The following is a 16,971-nucleotide window of genomic DNA, read 5'->3' on the forward strand; positions in this document are numbered from 1 at the left end:
GCCCCCCGAAAAGAGGCAAAAAAAGGCAAAACAAAGCAGCGCTCTGAGCTCGGACTGCTTCTTGACTTCAAAGTGACATCAGCTGTCGCCATGCGTGCTGGGCAGCCTACCTACTATGGTGTGCCGAGCTCCGGGCAGAGGTCCCGGGAGAGAGCACAAGCTTGGAGAAGTACTGTCCGCTTTGGATGGCATGCAGGTGTGAGCTAGCGGTAAGAGCCGTGGTTTGCCTGATGCGGGCTGTGTGACATAAAGCTGTTCCCATTCTTTGGATAGAACGGGAAGGCACAGAATCACAGAATCGTTTCGGTTGGAAGAGTGGTTTAAAACCACAGAGTCAAACTACTAAGTCTGGTCCCCCAGCACCAGCATCTCTGTCTCTTTAAAACGCCTCCAGGGATGTGGAGTCAACCACCTCTCTAGGGAGCCTATTCCAGTGTCTGAAAACCGTTTCAGGAAAGAAGATTCTTCTGATGTCTGACCTAAACTTCCCCTGGTGGAACTGGAGACTATTTCTCCTTGACTGATCACTTGTTATCAGGGAGAAGAGACCAACACCCACCTTGCTACAACCTTCTTTCAGGGAGCTGTAGAGCAAGAAGGTCTCTCCTTATTTCTTACAGTCACTCCTCACAGTACCTGTTCTCCAGAACTTTCACCAGCTTTGTTGCCCCTCTCTGGACCTAGTCCAGTGCCTCAATGTTTTTCTTTTAAGGAGGGCCCCAAACTTGAACCCAGGTATGGCCTGACCAGTGCTGGCCCTGTTGGTCACACTATTCTGTATACAGGCCAGGATGCTGTTGGTCATCTTGGCCACCTGGACACACTGGTGGTTTGTACCAAGTGGGAATGGCTGCAAAGATAGCATAGGCTCTGTGCGTGCTCATCAGAGAACTGGAATGGTTTGGGTTGGAAAAGACTTTAAAGATCATGTAGTTTCACTCTCCTGCCAAGGGCAGTGATACTTTCCATAGACCACAGACCACGTTGCTCAAGGCCCCATCCAACCTGGCCTTGGTGGTGTCACACGCAGCACTTCAGAAGCAGTTTACTTTGCTGAACAAGTTTAGAATTGTTTATAACAATTATATAAGATACAGGAAGTTAAATGTGTTACATTGTTACATTGATGGCCCAGATTTGATTTCCCATTATATCTGTTATATAATTAGAATCACAGAATTGTAGAATCAGTCAGGGTTGGAAGGGACCACAAGGACCATCTAGTTCCAACGCCCCTGCCATGGGCAAGGACACCCTACCCTAGATCAGGCTGCCCACAGCCTCAGCCAGCCTGGCCTTAAACATCCAGGGACAGGGCCTCAATCACCTCCCTGGGCAACCCATTCCAGGCTCTCACCACTCTCATGCTGAAGAACTTCCTCCTCACCTCCACTCTGAATCTACCCATTCCAGCTTTGCTCCATTCCTTCTAGGCCTGTCAATCCCTGATATCCTGAAAAGTCCCTCCCCAGCTTTTTTGTAGCCCATTTCAGATACTGGAAGGCCACAGTAAGGTCACTTTGCAGACTTCTCTTTTGCAGACTGAACAGCCCCAACTCTTTCAGTCTGTCCTCACAGTACAGCTGCTGCAGCCCTCTGAGCATCCTCGTGGCCCTTCTTTGGACATGCTCCAGCATCTCCACATCCCTCTTGTAATGAGAGCTCCAGAACTGGATGCAGTACTCCAGGTGGGGTCTCAACAGAGCACAGTAAAGGGGAAGAATCACCTCCCTTGCCCCACTGGCCACACTTCTCCTGATGCAGCCTAGGATCTGGTTGGCCCTCCAGGCTGCAGGTGCACACTGCTGGCTCATGTTGAGCCTCTCATCCACCAGCACCCCCAAGTTCCTCTCCTCAGGGCTGCTTTCCAGCCAGTCACTGCTCAGCCTGTATTTATGCTTGTGACTGCCCCAACCCAGATGCAGGACCTTGCACTTGGTCTTGTTGAACCTCATTAGGTTGGCTTGTGCCCACCTCTCCAGCCTGTCCAGGTCCCTCTGGATGGATCCCTTCCCTCCAGCCTGCCTGCTGCACCACACAGCTTGGTGCGATCAGCAAACTTGCTGCACTCAAAACCTCTGTCCATGGCACTCACAAAGCAATTAAGAGATTTTTGCTTCTATTTGGTAACAGAACCAAAGTGCAGTATGCACTGTTCTTAAACTCCACATGATGTCATCACACCTTCCTATGGAGAGTAGGCATGGTTCTAGATAATATCTCCAGAAAGTGGCAGCAGCTCAGAGCTGGGGCTGGGGGCACGGACAGCAGAAAGAAATCTGATTTATGCAGGGTTTTTTTTGTTTGTTTGGGTTTGTTGTTTTTTTTTTTTTTTTAATAAAATTACACTGGGACCAGCCATGACTTCACAGTATCACAATATCAACAAGGTTGGAAAAGACCTCATAGATCGTCAAGTCCAACCCTTTACCACAATTCTCAAGGCTAGAACATGGCACCAAGTGCCACGTCCAATCCTGCCTTGAACAGCTCCAGGGACGGCCACTCCACCACCTCCCCGGGCAGCCCATTCCAGTAGCCAATGACTCTCTCAGTGAAGAACTTTCTCCTCACCTCGAGCCTAAATTTCCCCTGGCACAGCCTGAGGCTGTGTCCTCTCGTTCTGGTGCTGGCCATCTGAGAGAAGAGAGCAACCTCCTCCTGGCCACAACCACCCCTCAGGTAGTTGTAGACAACAATAAGGTCTCCCCTGAGCCTCCTCTTCTCCAGGCTAAACAATCCCAGCACCCTCAGCCTCTCCTCATAGGGCTTCTGCTCAAGGCCTCTCACCAGCCTCATCACCCTTCTCTGGACACGCTCAAGCATCTCAATGTCCCTCCTAAACTGGGGGGCCCAGAACTGAACACAGTACTCAAGGTGTAGTCTAACCAGTGCAGAGTACAGGGGCAGAATGACCTCCCTGCTCCTGCTGACCACACCATTCCTGATGCAGGCCAGGATGCCACTGGCTCTTCTGGCCACCTGGGCACACTGCTGGCTCATGTTCAGGCAGGTATCAATCAGCACCCCCAGATCCCTCTCTGTCTGGCTGCTCTCCAGCCACTCCGACCCCAGCCTGTATCTCTGCATGGGGTTGTTGTGGCCAAAGTGCAGCACCCTGCACTTGGAGCTATTGAACCCCATCCCATTAGACTCTGCCCATCTGTCCAGGCGGTCAAGGTCCCGCTGCAGAGCCCTTCTGCCCTCCAACCCAGCCACATCTGCCCCCAACTTAGTGTCATCTGCAAACTTGCTGATGACTGACTCCATGCCCTCATCCAGATCATCTATGAAGATGTTAAAGAGGATGGGGCCCAGCACTGATCCCTGAGGGACACCACTAGTGACAGCCGCCAGCTGGATGAGGTGCTATTCACCACCACTCTCTGGGTCCGGCCCTCCAGCCAGTTCCTAACCCAGCACAGAGTGTTGCCATCCAATCCATGGGCTGACATCTTAGCCAGCAGTTTGCTGTGGGGGACAGTGTCAAAGGCCTTGCTGAAGTCCAGATAGACCACATCCACAGGCCCTCCTACATCCACCAAGCGGGTCACCTGATCATAGAAGGAGATCAGGTTGGAGAGGCAGGATCTGCCCTTCCTAAACCCATGTTGGCTGGACCTGAGCCCTTTGCCATCCCTCAGGTGCGCAGTTATTGCCCCTAAGATAACCTGCTCCATCAGTTTCCCTGGCACTGAGGTCAGGCTGACAGGTCTGTAGTTCCTAGGTTCGTCCATCCAACCCTTCTTGTGGATGGGGATCACGTTGGCCATTTTCCAGTCTCCTGGGACCTCTCCAGTGAGCCAGGACTGCTGGAAAATGATGGAGAGCGGCTTGGCCAGCTCAGCTGCCAGCTCTCTCAGCACCCTGGGATGGATCCCATCTGGTCCCATGGACTTGTGGGTGTCCAGATGGCTCAGCAGGTCCTGAACTAATTCTTCATGAATTTCCAGGGGAACACACCACTCCCTGACCCCATCCCCCAGTTCAAGAGGCCTCTTGCCCTGAATTTGCCCTCCTTACTGTTGAAAACTGAGGCGAAGAAGGCATTCAGGACCTTAGCCTTTTCTTCATCATCAGTTATAATGTTCCCCTCCTGGTCCAGTAAGGAGTGGAGGCTCTTCTTGCCCTTCTTTTTAGCACTGATAAATTTATAAAAGTGCTTTTTATTATCCTTCACAGAGGTGGCCAGTCTAAGTTCTAGCTGGGCCTTAGCCTCTCTAATTTTTCTCCTGCATAATCTGGCTACCTCCTTAAACACATCAGGAGAAGCCTTTCCCTCCTTCTAAAGGTGATACACCCTCTTTTTTTCCCCTGCAGAAATAACCTGCAGAAGTATATAGAGACTTTTGTCACCCTAGCCTGGGAAACCAAAAGGAAAACATATTAAATTAATTTCTGCTGTTTATTTCTCATGGTCATCCTGCCACACATAACGGGAAATAATATGGTCGAACAGGGTGATACCTCACTTCAGTCTTTTGACAGATGTTTATGTGTTAAAATATGGTACCCACCATAATAAAAGCCATTTGCTGTTTGGAAGGGTGAGCAAGGCGCCTGCTCCACCCTCTTTCTTAGTTGTTAGATAAAAGTTCTTCCACACTCCACAGAGGATCACAGAGAAACAATGTCAGGAGGAAACCCCCAAGTAACACCCTGCCTCAGCTAATCCAAGGCCCATAACAGAACCTTTAGCACATCAAAGGCCCCATTTTTAACATACCTAGAGGACAACCAGAGCACAATGGGAGATGCCAACCCAAATTAAGGACTTAGAGGAAGGGGCACCCTGTCTGGGCCACCCCTCCCAGAGCTGTCCCAGGAAAGCTACAGGTCCCATTGTCTAGGTGTGAAATCCATCACCAAGGATCAACTGCAGAAGTGCATTTCAAGCTGGAGGAGAGGAGGTGCTTCATGCAAGGGCACTGGAGACATTACAGGATAAGACTGCACAGGATTTGCCACGGAATATTTAGGAATCATGGGAGGGATGAGAGGTACAAAAAGGACAGCTGCATGTAAACCATCGCCTGGCCAGCACACTTGACCAGCATTTGATAGCACAATTTTTCTAATTTAAGTTATCATTTCTATTTTAAACTCCTCTTTTGTGAGGTGTTTGGTCGTGAGGCGACAGGGTTGCATGGGGATCTGAGTGCCAGGTCACAGACGTCTGTGCAGGCAGAGCTACTAGCAGTAGTAAAAATCTAGCCAGATCAGCTGGCAAGCAAGTGAAGTGGTCCGGGAGCTAGGGAGAAGGTGGTGTGTGTGATTGCGAGGGAGGGGCTGCCCATCAGAGGGACTAGGACAGGCTCAGCCAGCTGCCAGAGAAACCATGGGGTCTGGGCTACTACAGGGGTAAGACCCACTTGGTGTCTCTAAAGGTTGGCCATATGGCAGGCTGGCTACTAGAGGGGCCAGTCCTGATCAGTCATGCACATGCTTGTCTGGTCTTACATGCCCAGGTGTCAGTAACTGGGGAGACGGATCTGGAGGCAGACCGAGTGTCTATAGATGTGTACTTCCACTGTGGGACCTCCTCCATCCTGCTCTGCCTGGGAGGGGAACAGAATGAGGTCATTCGTTCTGTCTGTGTAAATACTCTGTTTATCTCTGTAGGTCGTATGAATGACATATGTGGTGTACATATGTATGTTTTAAACGTGCCAGTAGGGATAACATTCTGAGCTTTGCTGCTGGCAGCATCTGGGAGCATCTGTGGCAGCTTTGCCTCTGTCATGCTACTGTATCTGGGTCCAATTCCCTAACACTCTTTGTTTGATTAATCTTGCCTCACTTTCTCCATCCCCCCACCCCCACCTCCAAGCATATTTTCCATTTGTTTGCAATCAAACTCTGGCATTAGCTCTGGAAATAGTCCTTTACTGGTTAGTGTGGGAAGCTGCTGTACTTGAGGCTCTAAGCATACCCAGATTTCAGAGACAATCTTCAGGCTATGCAAAACATTCTTCTGAAACGAACTCATTCCTTTTTTTTCCTGGACCCATATGGCTTTGTTGCAAGTGCTGAGCAATCCAAACTTCAAGATTAGATTAAATACACACATAACTACTAATCCAATTCAGAGGCAATAAGGGTTTAGCTGAAAATTAAATCTTTAACACCACAGTGAAAACAGTGGGTGGCACTTCTTTGTTTACAGAACAAAAGAGATACAAGCTCAAAATGTAGCACCAGAACCCAAATTTCCTTAAGGAATGTGGAGGAAATACTCCACCCTCCCATTTCAGGGAGTTTTGTACCACTCTGAATTCATCTGCAGATGCTCAGATATTTAGGTTTGAAGTTTGCATCACAGTCTGTGCCTTCTAAATAACAGTTTTGTCTCTGCTCTAGGACAGACACCTTCCTCCCACATCACAGATAATTCTTCAGAATATCAGCTCCTGGGGGAAGTATCTTAATACCTGAGCAGAACTATGGAATTTCTGTGCCAAGTAAAACTATCCATCTTGTCTTTTTGTGAATATACAACTCGTGGATTATACAAAGTGTGTTAACTGCACTAGTCTGGAGACCCGCTGCAGCTTCCCAGTAGCCAGACAGGCGTGAGATTTCTGAAGAAAGGGCTAGGCAGAATCAGACCCAGGTAGCACTCGATGCTGGATCCCCTCACAAAACACCAGTATCCTAACCACAGAGCTGGATGGACTGGAAATTGATCATTTTTGCTTTACTTTTTTTCCTCCTTTTTAGCTTTGAGAATGCTTGCGTGTCTAAACTAGTGCATGCCTACTCACTCACTTCCAGGGACTTTACATTTTCTGAGGAAAGCTATTTTCATTAGAGAATGCCTGTTTATCTTTAAGCAACAGCCCTCACAACACACAAGTCTGTTCTTCATTTACCTCAGAAACTGGAGACAGCGAGTGACCTCACAGAAGCATATTGCTGTGACTTTTTGAGAGCTCAAACAGGTACAGTCCTCTGGTAAACATATAAAAAGCCCTGGCTCAGGGGAAAAAAATGAGAAGACACAAAAATTGGATTACAGTGTGTGATTCTGTTCGTGCCTCCACAACCTCATGGGAACAGAACCTGATTCACAGGGACTGATCAACCACAGCATCCTCACTCAGCTGTCCAAGCACCTGGCAAAGCTCACCTAATATATCTGCCTAACTTTCAGTTCACTGGTGCTGCCCCATACTGTTAAGTTCTTTCCAGTCTCTCTTTTCCATTTTAAGTTTAGTGAAGCCTTTCTCACGTTTCTCTTCATTTTGCCTGAAGAACAATTCTTCAGAGATAAGAGGTGCAGAAACAAGGAGAACTATTACGCAGTGTTTGCCTTGAGAAACGATTTTGTACTTTTCTGTTTGTTGTGTTTGTAACAAAAGAGCATTCAGAACAAAGGAGAATGAGAGCCAGCATGGGCCAGATGCTTCCCCCACACGCCATGACTTTTATTGTTGAGAAAAGCTGAGGAGTGGGGGGGAAAGACAGGAGATAAAAGAGAGAAACAAGATGATGGGTGGGGAGTAGGTTGTTCCACAGACAACAGGAGTTTAAGTGAGTGAGAAGGGAACCAATGGAGAGACAGAAGGCATAATGAAGTGAAGAAAACTTCATGAAGGTACAACAGTAAAAGAGAAAAAAGAAGGAAAAGGCAGCAGGAAAGTGCCAGAGGAAAAGAGATAATAGGTGAACAGTCAGAAAAGAGGAAGACAGAGAGAAAGATGTACAAGAGAAAACTGCAGAACTGCCAAGTAGGAGAGCAGACACACAGCACCTCTAACCTCCGCCCTCTACTATAGTGAACTGTAGGTTGGGGCTAACCCAGTTGGTTAATCAAATTGATGCAGTCAAAAGGGTTTCAGACTTTAACAATCACTTGCAAATGATAAGTAACCTTTCATTTAAAAAATAAAATTCTGCATTATCTGACAGACTTGAGAGTAAACCACAAGCAGTAGTACCTGTTGAAAATAATGTTTCTTGTACTTCTCGGTGCTATGCTAAAGGTGTGACAACTTCCAGGAAGTCATCTAAGATCTCCTAGTCCTACTTCCCATAACACCAGCCCTCGTCCTCTTCTTCTGTTTTAACTGGGAAAAGACTCCTGCCCAGCATCAAGCCCTCTAGCCGACAAACATACTCTTCTTGTTGTTGACTGATGTTGCCTGAGCAGTCAGAAGAGAGGAGCTATATACCTGTGCACTCAGCTTTTTCTTGTGTGAGCTATTTAGCCTGTTTTATTCTAAAGTTAGCCCACATCTGAGATAGCTATACTAAAGTACATGCATGTGACCCAAAGAGAATCCTGTAAATACCCTGTTTCCATCAGTAACCACCCTTCTAAAAGCCTCTATACATTTTTCCCTCCTTTTTTGCTGGGACATACAGGTACCAGGTGAGGTATGTCCAAAAATGTCACAGAGCCTACATCCAAGTCCTGCCCTGGGATGCTGCAGCAGCCGGGGAGATAGAGCTACCAGCAGAGCTGTGATGGGGCCTCAGGATTGAGCTAGCAGAATACTGCAGGGGAGAAGCTAAAGTATCTGTGAAGTTTTTTCGATGCATCAAGCACTGCGCCTCACTATGGTTTTGTACACTCTAAGAAAGAAACGGAATTTGAAAGAGAATGTAAGAAACCAGCTTTTTAGGCAAAAAGTCCAATTAAAATATCAACATAAATAGAAAATGTACCATGGAGTAAAGTTACAAAGAGAATTTCCTAGTGAAGTCTTGATTGGTAGCATAGCAACAGGAAAATACACCCAGTTCAGGAGAGGCTAGGAGAGAAACAAAAGGTATGGGATACAGGGAATTAGGTCATCCTCAGACGACTCTTTCCTCCTTTTCCCATGGGCTTAACAGCATGCACATAAGGAGTAAGTTGGTTTTGATGAGTTTTCACAAAAGTAACCTTGACTTCAAATTCCTTGTGAGAATACTTACATTCTGATGGAAAAACTATATTTAGGAGGAGATTTTTTTTTCTGGAAGACATAAAAAGAATTTATCTCTGGTATGTGTAGGGCACTATGCCACCCCAATGAAAGGACAATGAGAAGTGTGACAAATTCAGGTAGACAATGTTTTCTAGCTGCTTAACCAAATGCAGTGTTTCAGTCACACAGATACTAAGCAGAAAGCAGTGAGGAAGCCTGTCACAGCAGCATTTTATGCCTAGCTTTGTCAATCCAGCACCAGTGCAATAAGTGCTTGGGTGTGCTGCCTGCTGGCAGCACATGGAGCCAGTCTGGGCTTGCACACCATGTAATGGGGTGGAGATATTTCAGCAGTGTAAGCTATCTTATCTCATGTCCCAGTTTAGATGTACTTCTAACACCCCAACATCAGTAAGAGAAAACTACACACATAGCCAGCACATCCACATACGGTATGCAAGTCGAACCCACCCACTATACATACACGCTGCCAGCAAATACGCTGACACAGCAGCTCAGACTGAGCCACACACCAATAGGCACAAGCAGAACAGAGAATTCACAAACATTCCTTCTGGAGCACATTCTACTCCCAGTTACCTGGCCCTATATATGCTACACCCCACCACATACATGGTGCAACCAGCAGAACAGGGAAGCAATTGTTCCTCTGGAGTCAGGACTGGTGGCACACCTTGAGAACACTTGGTTCAGTTTTGGGGCCCTCATTACAAGAAAGACATTGAAGTGCTGGGGTGGATCCAGACAAGGGCAATGAAGCTGGTGAAGAGAGAACAGATCTTGTGAGAAGCAGCTGAGGAAGTTGTGGTTGTTTGCTCAGGAGAAACAGAGAACCATGAGAGAACTCACTCTACAATTCCCTGAAAGAAGGTTGGAGCCAGGTGGGTGTTGGTGAGATAGCATGAGAGGAAATGACCTTAAGTTGCACCGGGGGATGTTTAGGCTGGATGTTAGAAAAACTTTCTTGACTGAAAGGGTTCTCAGACAATGAAACAGGCTCCCCAGGAAGGCAGCTGAGTTCCCCATCCCTGGAGGTGTTTAAAGAAGGCAGAGATGTGCTGAGGTACATGGTTTAGCACCAGACTTGGCAGAGTTAGATAATGGCTGGACTCAATGATCTTAAAAGTCTTTTCCAATCAAAACAATTCTATGATTTTCCAGCAATGGGATGAAGGATAGTTTTGTCCATCTCTCCCTTGGAAATGGCATGAGAGCAAGCAAGCCAGGGTGGGCTTCTGCTGTAAACTGCCTTCTCATTTTATACTGACACTTCTCATAGAATCATAGAATCATTTTGACTGGAAAAGACTTTTAAGATCTTTGAGTCCAACCACTATCTCTACCAAGTCAGGTGCTAAAACACATCCCTCAGCACCACATCTCTGCATCTTTTAAATACTTCCAGGGATGGGGATTCAACAGCCACCCCGGAGGACCATATTGTAGTGTTTGAGAACCTTTTTGGTGAGTTACTAGGGAGAAGAGACCAACCTCCACCTGGCTACAACCTCCTTTCAGGTAGTTGTAGAGAGTGAGAAGGTCTCCCCTCAGCATCCTTTTCTCCAGACTAAACAACCCCAGTTTCCTTAGCCACTCTTCACAAGACCTGTTCTGCAAACCATTCACCAACTTTGTTGCCCTCTTCTGGGCCCGCTCCAGCGCCAAAATTACTTCATCATAGTAAGAGCCCCAAAATGGAACCCAGTTCTCAAGGTGTGTAGTCACCAGTGCTGACTCCAGAGGAACAGTCACTTCCCTAGTCCTGCTAGTCACTATTCTTGATATTTTCAGGGGAAGATCACACATTTCCTGATTCATGCTCTCTGCTTGTTCCCTAGCCTCCTTCTTCCCACTCCAGTGAGGCCATCCTGCTCATGCAAACCCATCTGGCTTTTGCATTGCTCCTTCTGAGTGCTACGTACACCTTTCATCCTGCGCATGTGTCAGCTTGCTTGCAGCCCTCCTCATCTTCTTGAAAACTACAGTCGTTACATTCCAAGAGCCTAGCTGTGCAAGCATGCTCTTTATGAAAGGCTTAGATGCACTCTTGTGGGCAGCTAGAGGATTTTCTGCACTTCTATATTAAATGCTTATTGTGTTTTAAGAAGTAAACAGATATGTAACATGTGCTATTGCATGCCTGTACAAATATTAACATGTCTGAGATTACCAATGCATAGAATCACAGAGTGGTAGGGGTGGGAAGGGATCTCTGAATATCATCTAGTCCGATACCCCTGCTGGAGCATGAGCACCTGAAGTAAATCACAGGAACACATCTAGGTGGGTTTGGAATACCTGCAGAGACAGAGACAACACCTCTCTGGCTGTTGAAATGCTCTGCCACCCTCAGAACCAAGATTTTTTTCATTATGTTTATGTGTTCCAATTTGTATCCATTGCCCCTCTCTTGTCCCTGACCACCACTGAGAATCATAGAATCAACCAGGTTGGAAGAGCCCTCCAAGATCATCCAGTCCAACCTAGCACCCAGCCCTAGCCAGTCAACCAGACCACGGCACTAAGTGCCTCATCCAGGCTTTGCTTGAACACCTCCAGGGACAGTGACTCCATCACCTCCCTGGGTAGCCCATTCCAATGCCAATCACTCTCTCTGTCAAGAACTTCTTCCTAACATCCAGCCTAGACCTCCCCCGGCACAACTTGAGACTGTGTCCCCTCAGCCTCCTTTTCTCCAGACTAAACAACCCCATAGTGACAGGACTAGGGGGAATGGAGCAAAGCTGGAGGTGGGGAGATTCAGATGAGAAGGAAGTTGTTCAATATTAGAGTGGTGAGAGTCTGGAATGGGTTGCCCAGGGAGGTGGTTGAGGCCCCATCCCTGGAGGTGTTTAAGTCCAGGCTGGATGAGGCTCTGGCCAGCCTGCTCTAGGGTAGAGTGTCCTTGCCCATGGCAGGGGGGCTAGAACTAGACGATCCTTGTGGTCCCTTCCAACTCTGGCTGATTCTGTGATTCTGTATTATGTAGTGTTCACATATATATATGTCCATGCTTTTATTTCTGAGCACACATTTAAATATCTAAATATATTTATACATGTGCTACTTTGTACATATGCACATGTTCATATAAATCTATACACAGTACATAGTTGTACTTCTGTTTGTGTTTGTCTATCTCTGCTTGTTTGCATTCACTATCTACACATTTGTTTATACGTATGCATTCCTGTCTACCAGCATTCACTAGTTTCCTATCTCAGAGTCTTTATTTTTTTATTGTTTATTTCTACTGGGCATAGTTTGCTCAAAACCAAACATTAACTTTCCCATTCACATTAACTAAAATAAAAGCAAAGTAATATCCTACACAGAAACTTTGGAAGGTAATGAAGGAGATTTTTCTTTCTAAGTATTTTGTTGTGAAAAGAAAAATTACTCAGGTCTCAAAACCTGGAAAAGAAGAGAGCTTGCACAGTAGAGATAAGAATTTTGCTGAAAGCATGAAGAAACTTGACAGTACTGACCAAATCCTCAGAACAAATCTATACTCTTCCAACAAGATGTAAAGGGCAATATTTCTAATATTTCACATCACCATTTGCAATGGAGTAGGCGTCAGCTGGTGTTTGCACAGCTACCCTTTGCTTTACACCCTTTCTTCCTCAACGGAGAGGTCTTTGATACTCCCCAGTGGCAATTCCTAGGAGAGGCTGCTCTGGGAATCATCACACAGGAGCCATAGTTGCTCTAGCCAAAAGAGAGCTTTGGAAAATGGAGAGATCCAGCCCTGGCTGCATGGCTCCTTCCTTCCAATCCACATTACTTCCCCCTACTCCTCAGTAAGGAAAAGGCCAGCTGCTGAGAGGTCAAGAACTTCTACAAAAACAGGCTTAGAGGCAGAGATAGTTTAAATATCTTCAGTACTGAGAAGCTTGCGTTCGAGATCCTTAGTGATAACACAAATGGTGGGACAGCTGGGAGAAAATGGGTTCAGCACTACTCTATGGCTTCTGGTCTATGACAGCAACAGCTATCACACCGCTCTACACCACTTGTTCCAATATGGGCTTTGCTCTTGGAGCCATTTCTTCAAGGGACTGAGGTGGAGTGTACAAGTATTTGTGACACATAAATCACCATCACAGTTGGCTCTGACCCTGTGGTCAGCCTGAGCAGGCAGGCAGTGGATAGTGGTCATGAGCTGTCCATCCCACGGCTCCAGGTCAGGCTGAGGTGCTGTTCACAGGGGAAGCCATCACACATCTTTCCAGGAGGGAAAGTGCTTGGCCTCAGGTCAGTGCTTCTGCACAGATTTGTTCCAAGTTAATTGACCAGGTGGGAACAGGCTGCACTTTGTTCAAAAGAGATTATAGTCCTGAATTAGCTCTCCTGCCAAGTCTGTTATCAATCTGCAAACAATGTAAGTATGGGGAAATGGACCTGGGAAAGCATAGATTGGATGCATGAGGAGGAAGAGTATAGATTCCTCTGCTGATGACACAGATAAGTAGAGCTGGATGTTCCTCAGCTCAGAAATTAAATAAATAAGATGGCAGGTCTAGTACAGCAAGGATCTACAGTGTGGGAGCTACTTGCTGCCCAGTGTGTTACCCCTACTGACAGAGCTACGAGAGTGATAACACCCACAGGAAAAGAGTGAAGGATCATGGAATGGCTTGGGTTGGAAAGGACATCTAGAGATCTAGTCTGACCTCTCTGCTAAAGCAGGTTTGCCTACATCAGGTTGCACAGGAATGTGCCCAGGAACGTGTTCTGAAAATCTCCAAAGGAGGAGACTCCACAGTCTCTCTGGGCAGCCTGGTACAGTGTTCTGCCACCATCAACGGAAATGGGTTTTTACCTTATGTTTAAGTGAAACCTCCCCTATTCTAGTCTGTACCCATTGCCCATTGTTCCATCACTGGAAAGAGCTCAGCCTCATCCTCTTGACCTCCACCTTTTAGATACTGATAAGTATTGGTAAGACCCCCTCTTAGTCTATTATTTTCCAGGCTAAAGAGCCCCCAGTCTCTCAGCCTCTTCTCATAAGAGAGGTGTTTCAGTCTTATCATCTTCATGGTCCTCTGTTGGACTCTCTCTAGTATTTCTTTATCTCTCTTGAACTGGGGAGCCCAGAACTGGACACTATACCTCAGATGTGGTCTCACCAGGGCAGAGTAGAATGAAAGAACCTCCTGGACCTGCTGGCCACACTCTTCTGAATACACCCCAAAATATTCCTGGCCTTCTTGGTCACAAAAGCACATTGTTGTCTCAGTCCAGCCCTTAAACCTGGTGTCTTCAGCCACTGGTCTTCTCTCCAATAAGCAGCATTTTTAAAGCCAGTAATTCCCTTTCTACAAAGCTCTACCCTAGGCAGAGTCAGATGATATGTCTGTACCTGCTGGTGCTTTGGTTTCAACATATCACATAACCCTCCTCTAGCCAGCTCTTGACACCTTCTTTCTTCAAGTCTCCTTTCATCCCTTTGTGGTTTCTCCATATGTCCTTTTCTCTGTTACAGTAATCTGATTCTGAGCAGTCCACATCTTTCTGCACACTCTCCCCAGCTCTCCCCTCCTCCCCACCCCTCAGCATGTATTGCCTCTTCGGTGCTACTCATCCGTGGCTCCTCCTTTCCTCAAGCCACACTCTCACCACCTGTGCCACCCTATTCCTCTTCCATCCTCTGTAGCTGTTATCCCTCTCTTCTATCCCAAAGTCCCTTGGGAAAGGATGCTGTGGGTCACCACAGGGTTAAAAGGATGAGTAGGGGTGAATAACTGCCTTTCTATGCCCTCGATTAGTGCCTTTTGGGAGCCCCGAGGTGAGGAAGGGAGCCGGGTTGCATGTCGTGTGGTTTCTCGGGTCCTCAGAAGTCCTGCCATGGGCTGAGGCAGTACCAAGCAGGAGGGAGGGAGGCCAGGTAAAACATGTTTCTTGGCAAACAGCCAATACCAGAAGCCTCAGAAATGTGAGAATTGAAAGAGATTGATATGGTGAGAGACTGCTACTTTTTCACACAGCTGGAGCATATTCAGTGTCATTGCCCTAGTGCTCAGCTGCTCTGCGAATGCCTTTTGCTCCAGCAGGCCGCTCCTGTGTTCCTCTGCTGCGATGAGGCTCTTTGTCTTCACACAGCATGGTGTCCCTCTTGGCAATCCTCACTTGTGACTCACCTACTTACACATCCATATGTGCATATCTCAGATCCCAAAGAGGTTGATTTTCCGAAGAATCGAATACCTCACAGCAGTCAGTCTGACAGACATACTCCCTGGAGAACTACATCTCCTGGGCAGTGGAGAGTGAAGGGACACATGGAACAGCGAGATCTTTCAGAAACAAAAGCAAGGAGCAGACATCTCTTCTCAAGATACTCCCTCCACTCAGACACAGCATAGGAGAATGTAGGGAGTAGAAACGAAAGAAATGTCAACCCCAAATAGAACCTGGCTAAGAGAGGCTGAACACAGGAATTTAGATGTGGTGTCAGGGATTATGCCACTGAGTCAAATATTTCCAGGGCTGCTGGGTTACTTCTGCTTCTGGTACAGTCAGTTGGAACCAGCCATAGAACAGAGCACTATCCCGCCAGATCCTCGGCCTTCAGCGAATAGCAGAACAATATATCAAGTGCTTCAGAAGAAGGTGCTGCTAACTGTATGTCCTCCCCCATCCATGAGGCATGTTTGCAAATACACCACTTCTGCAGCATTGTAGGATCTGGATTGTTCACAGCACTCTGTTGAAAGGAGGAAAGAGTCTTTTGCAAATGTAGGACTGAGACAAGGAACGACTGAAAGAAGCCTAAGATGCTACAATGCTGAACACTGCAGTATAAGCACTTTCTCTGTCTCTCAGATGGAATATTGCTACTGTGGTGTGATGGCTTGGGAGTTACCCACCCACCCCACTCTTATGAAATCACCCAGACAAGACTCAGCCGGCTGGAATAAGCTTAACTGGTAAAGAGCTATCACCTAGGGGAACTGTAATATGAAATGTCACTGAGGAAAAGAGTAAAGCACAGCACTTTCCAGGCTATGCTGCTGCAGTCAATGTTTCCCTTCAGCAAGTAAGTGCAGTCTGTGCACTTCTGAACCTGCACTCACTCTTCCAAAACAAAGTAGCCATTAAAGAATACGCCCTGTGGCTAGGGCAACAGCCTAGAACATGAGACCATCGCTCATCTTCTCCAGTAAAGGATCCTTTTTCTGTATTCCTAGACATGGTGTTTGTGAATCCACAGGTTGCTCTTGCAGGACAAACCTGTTTGCCGTGCTGCTCTGAATGCCTGGTTAGGTCTTGTAACTACCCGTGGTAGTCAAAATATGCCATATACTCTGCCTAATAAATTCATACATGTTCAGAGTGAGTAAATGACTGGAGCAAAGATTAGAGGACAAGGTAACTAGGGATAGGATTAGAAGAAATGGCCTCAAGTTGCACCAGGAGAGGTTTAGAGTGATATTAGGAAAAGTTTCTTTACTGAAAGAGGAGAATCACCATCCCTGGAGGTGTTCAATAAACACATAGACATAGCACTTCAGGACATGGGCATGGTGATATTGGGCTGGAGGGTAGACTTGGTGAACGTAGAGTTTTTTTCCAACCTTAATACTTCTTTGATTTTGTGATCACCTGCTCTCTATACCTATGCCAGGTAAGGTAGGAGTCAGGCTGCCTCAAAGCCCATGCATCTGTAATTATTCTATGTATGGGCTATGTCCCATTGCCTGATCCAGAAATTGTAATCAATAAGTTCTCAGTGTGTCCAGTGCTGAGAAAGGCTTCCTAAGGAGACATTTTTACAGCCACATAATAGCCACTGCTGCATTCCATGCCATGTCTGACCTAGCAGGGATGCAAGCGGTATTTTCAGAAATAAAGCAATGACAAATATTTGCGTCCAGTATATGACAGACACTGAGAGTGGGTTTTTGGAAACACCTTTTGTAGGTTAGTTGCCTAAACACCGCCTATATCTCCCTTCAGATTCATAAGTTGCTGTGTTGAAGTCTGTCTTAAATAACAAGCACTACACTATCTGTAGAACAAGCAACTGCAC

Source organism: Pogoniulus pusillus, chromosome 5 (genome assembly GCF_015220805.1).
Source record: "Pogoniulus pusillus isolate bPogPus1 chromosome 5, bPogPus1.pri, whole genome shotgun sequence".
NCBI lineage: Eukaryota > Metazoa > Chordata > Aves > Piciformes > Lybiidae > Pogoniulus > Pogoniulus pusillus.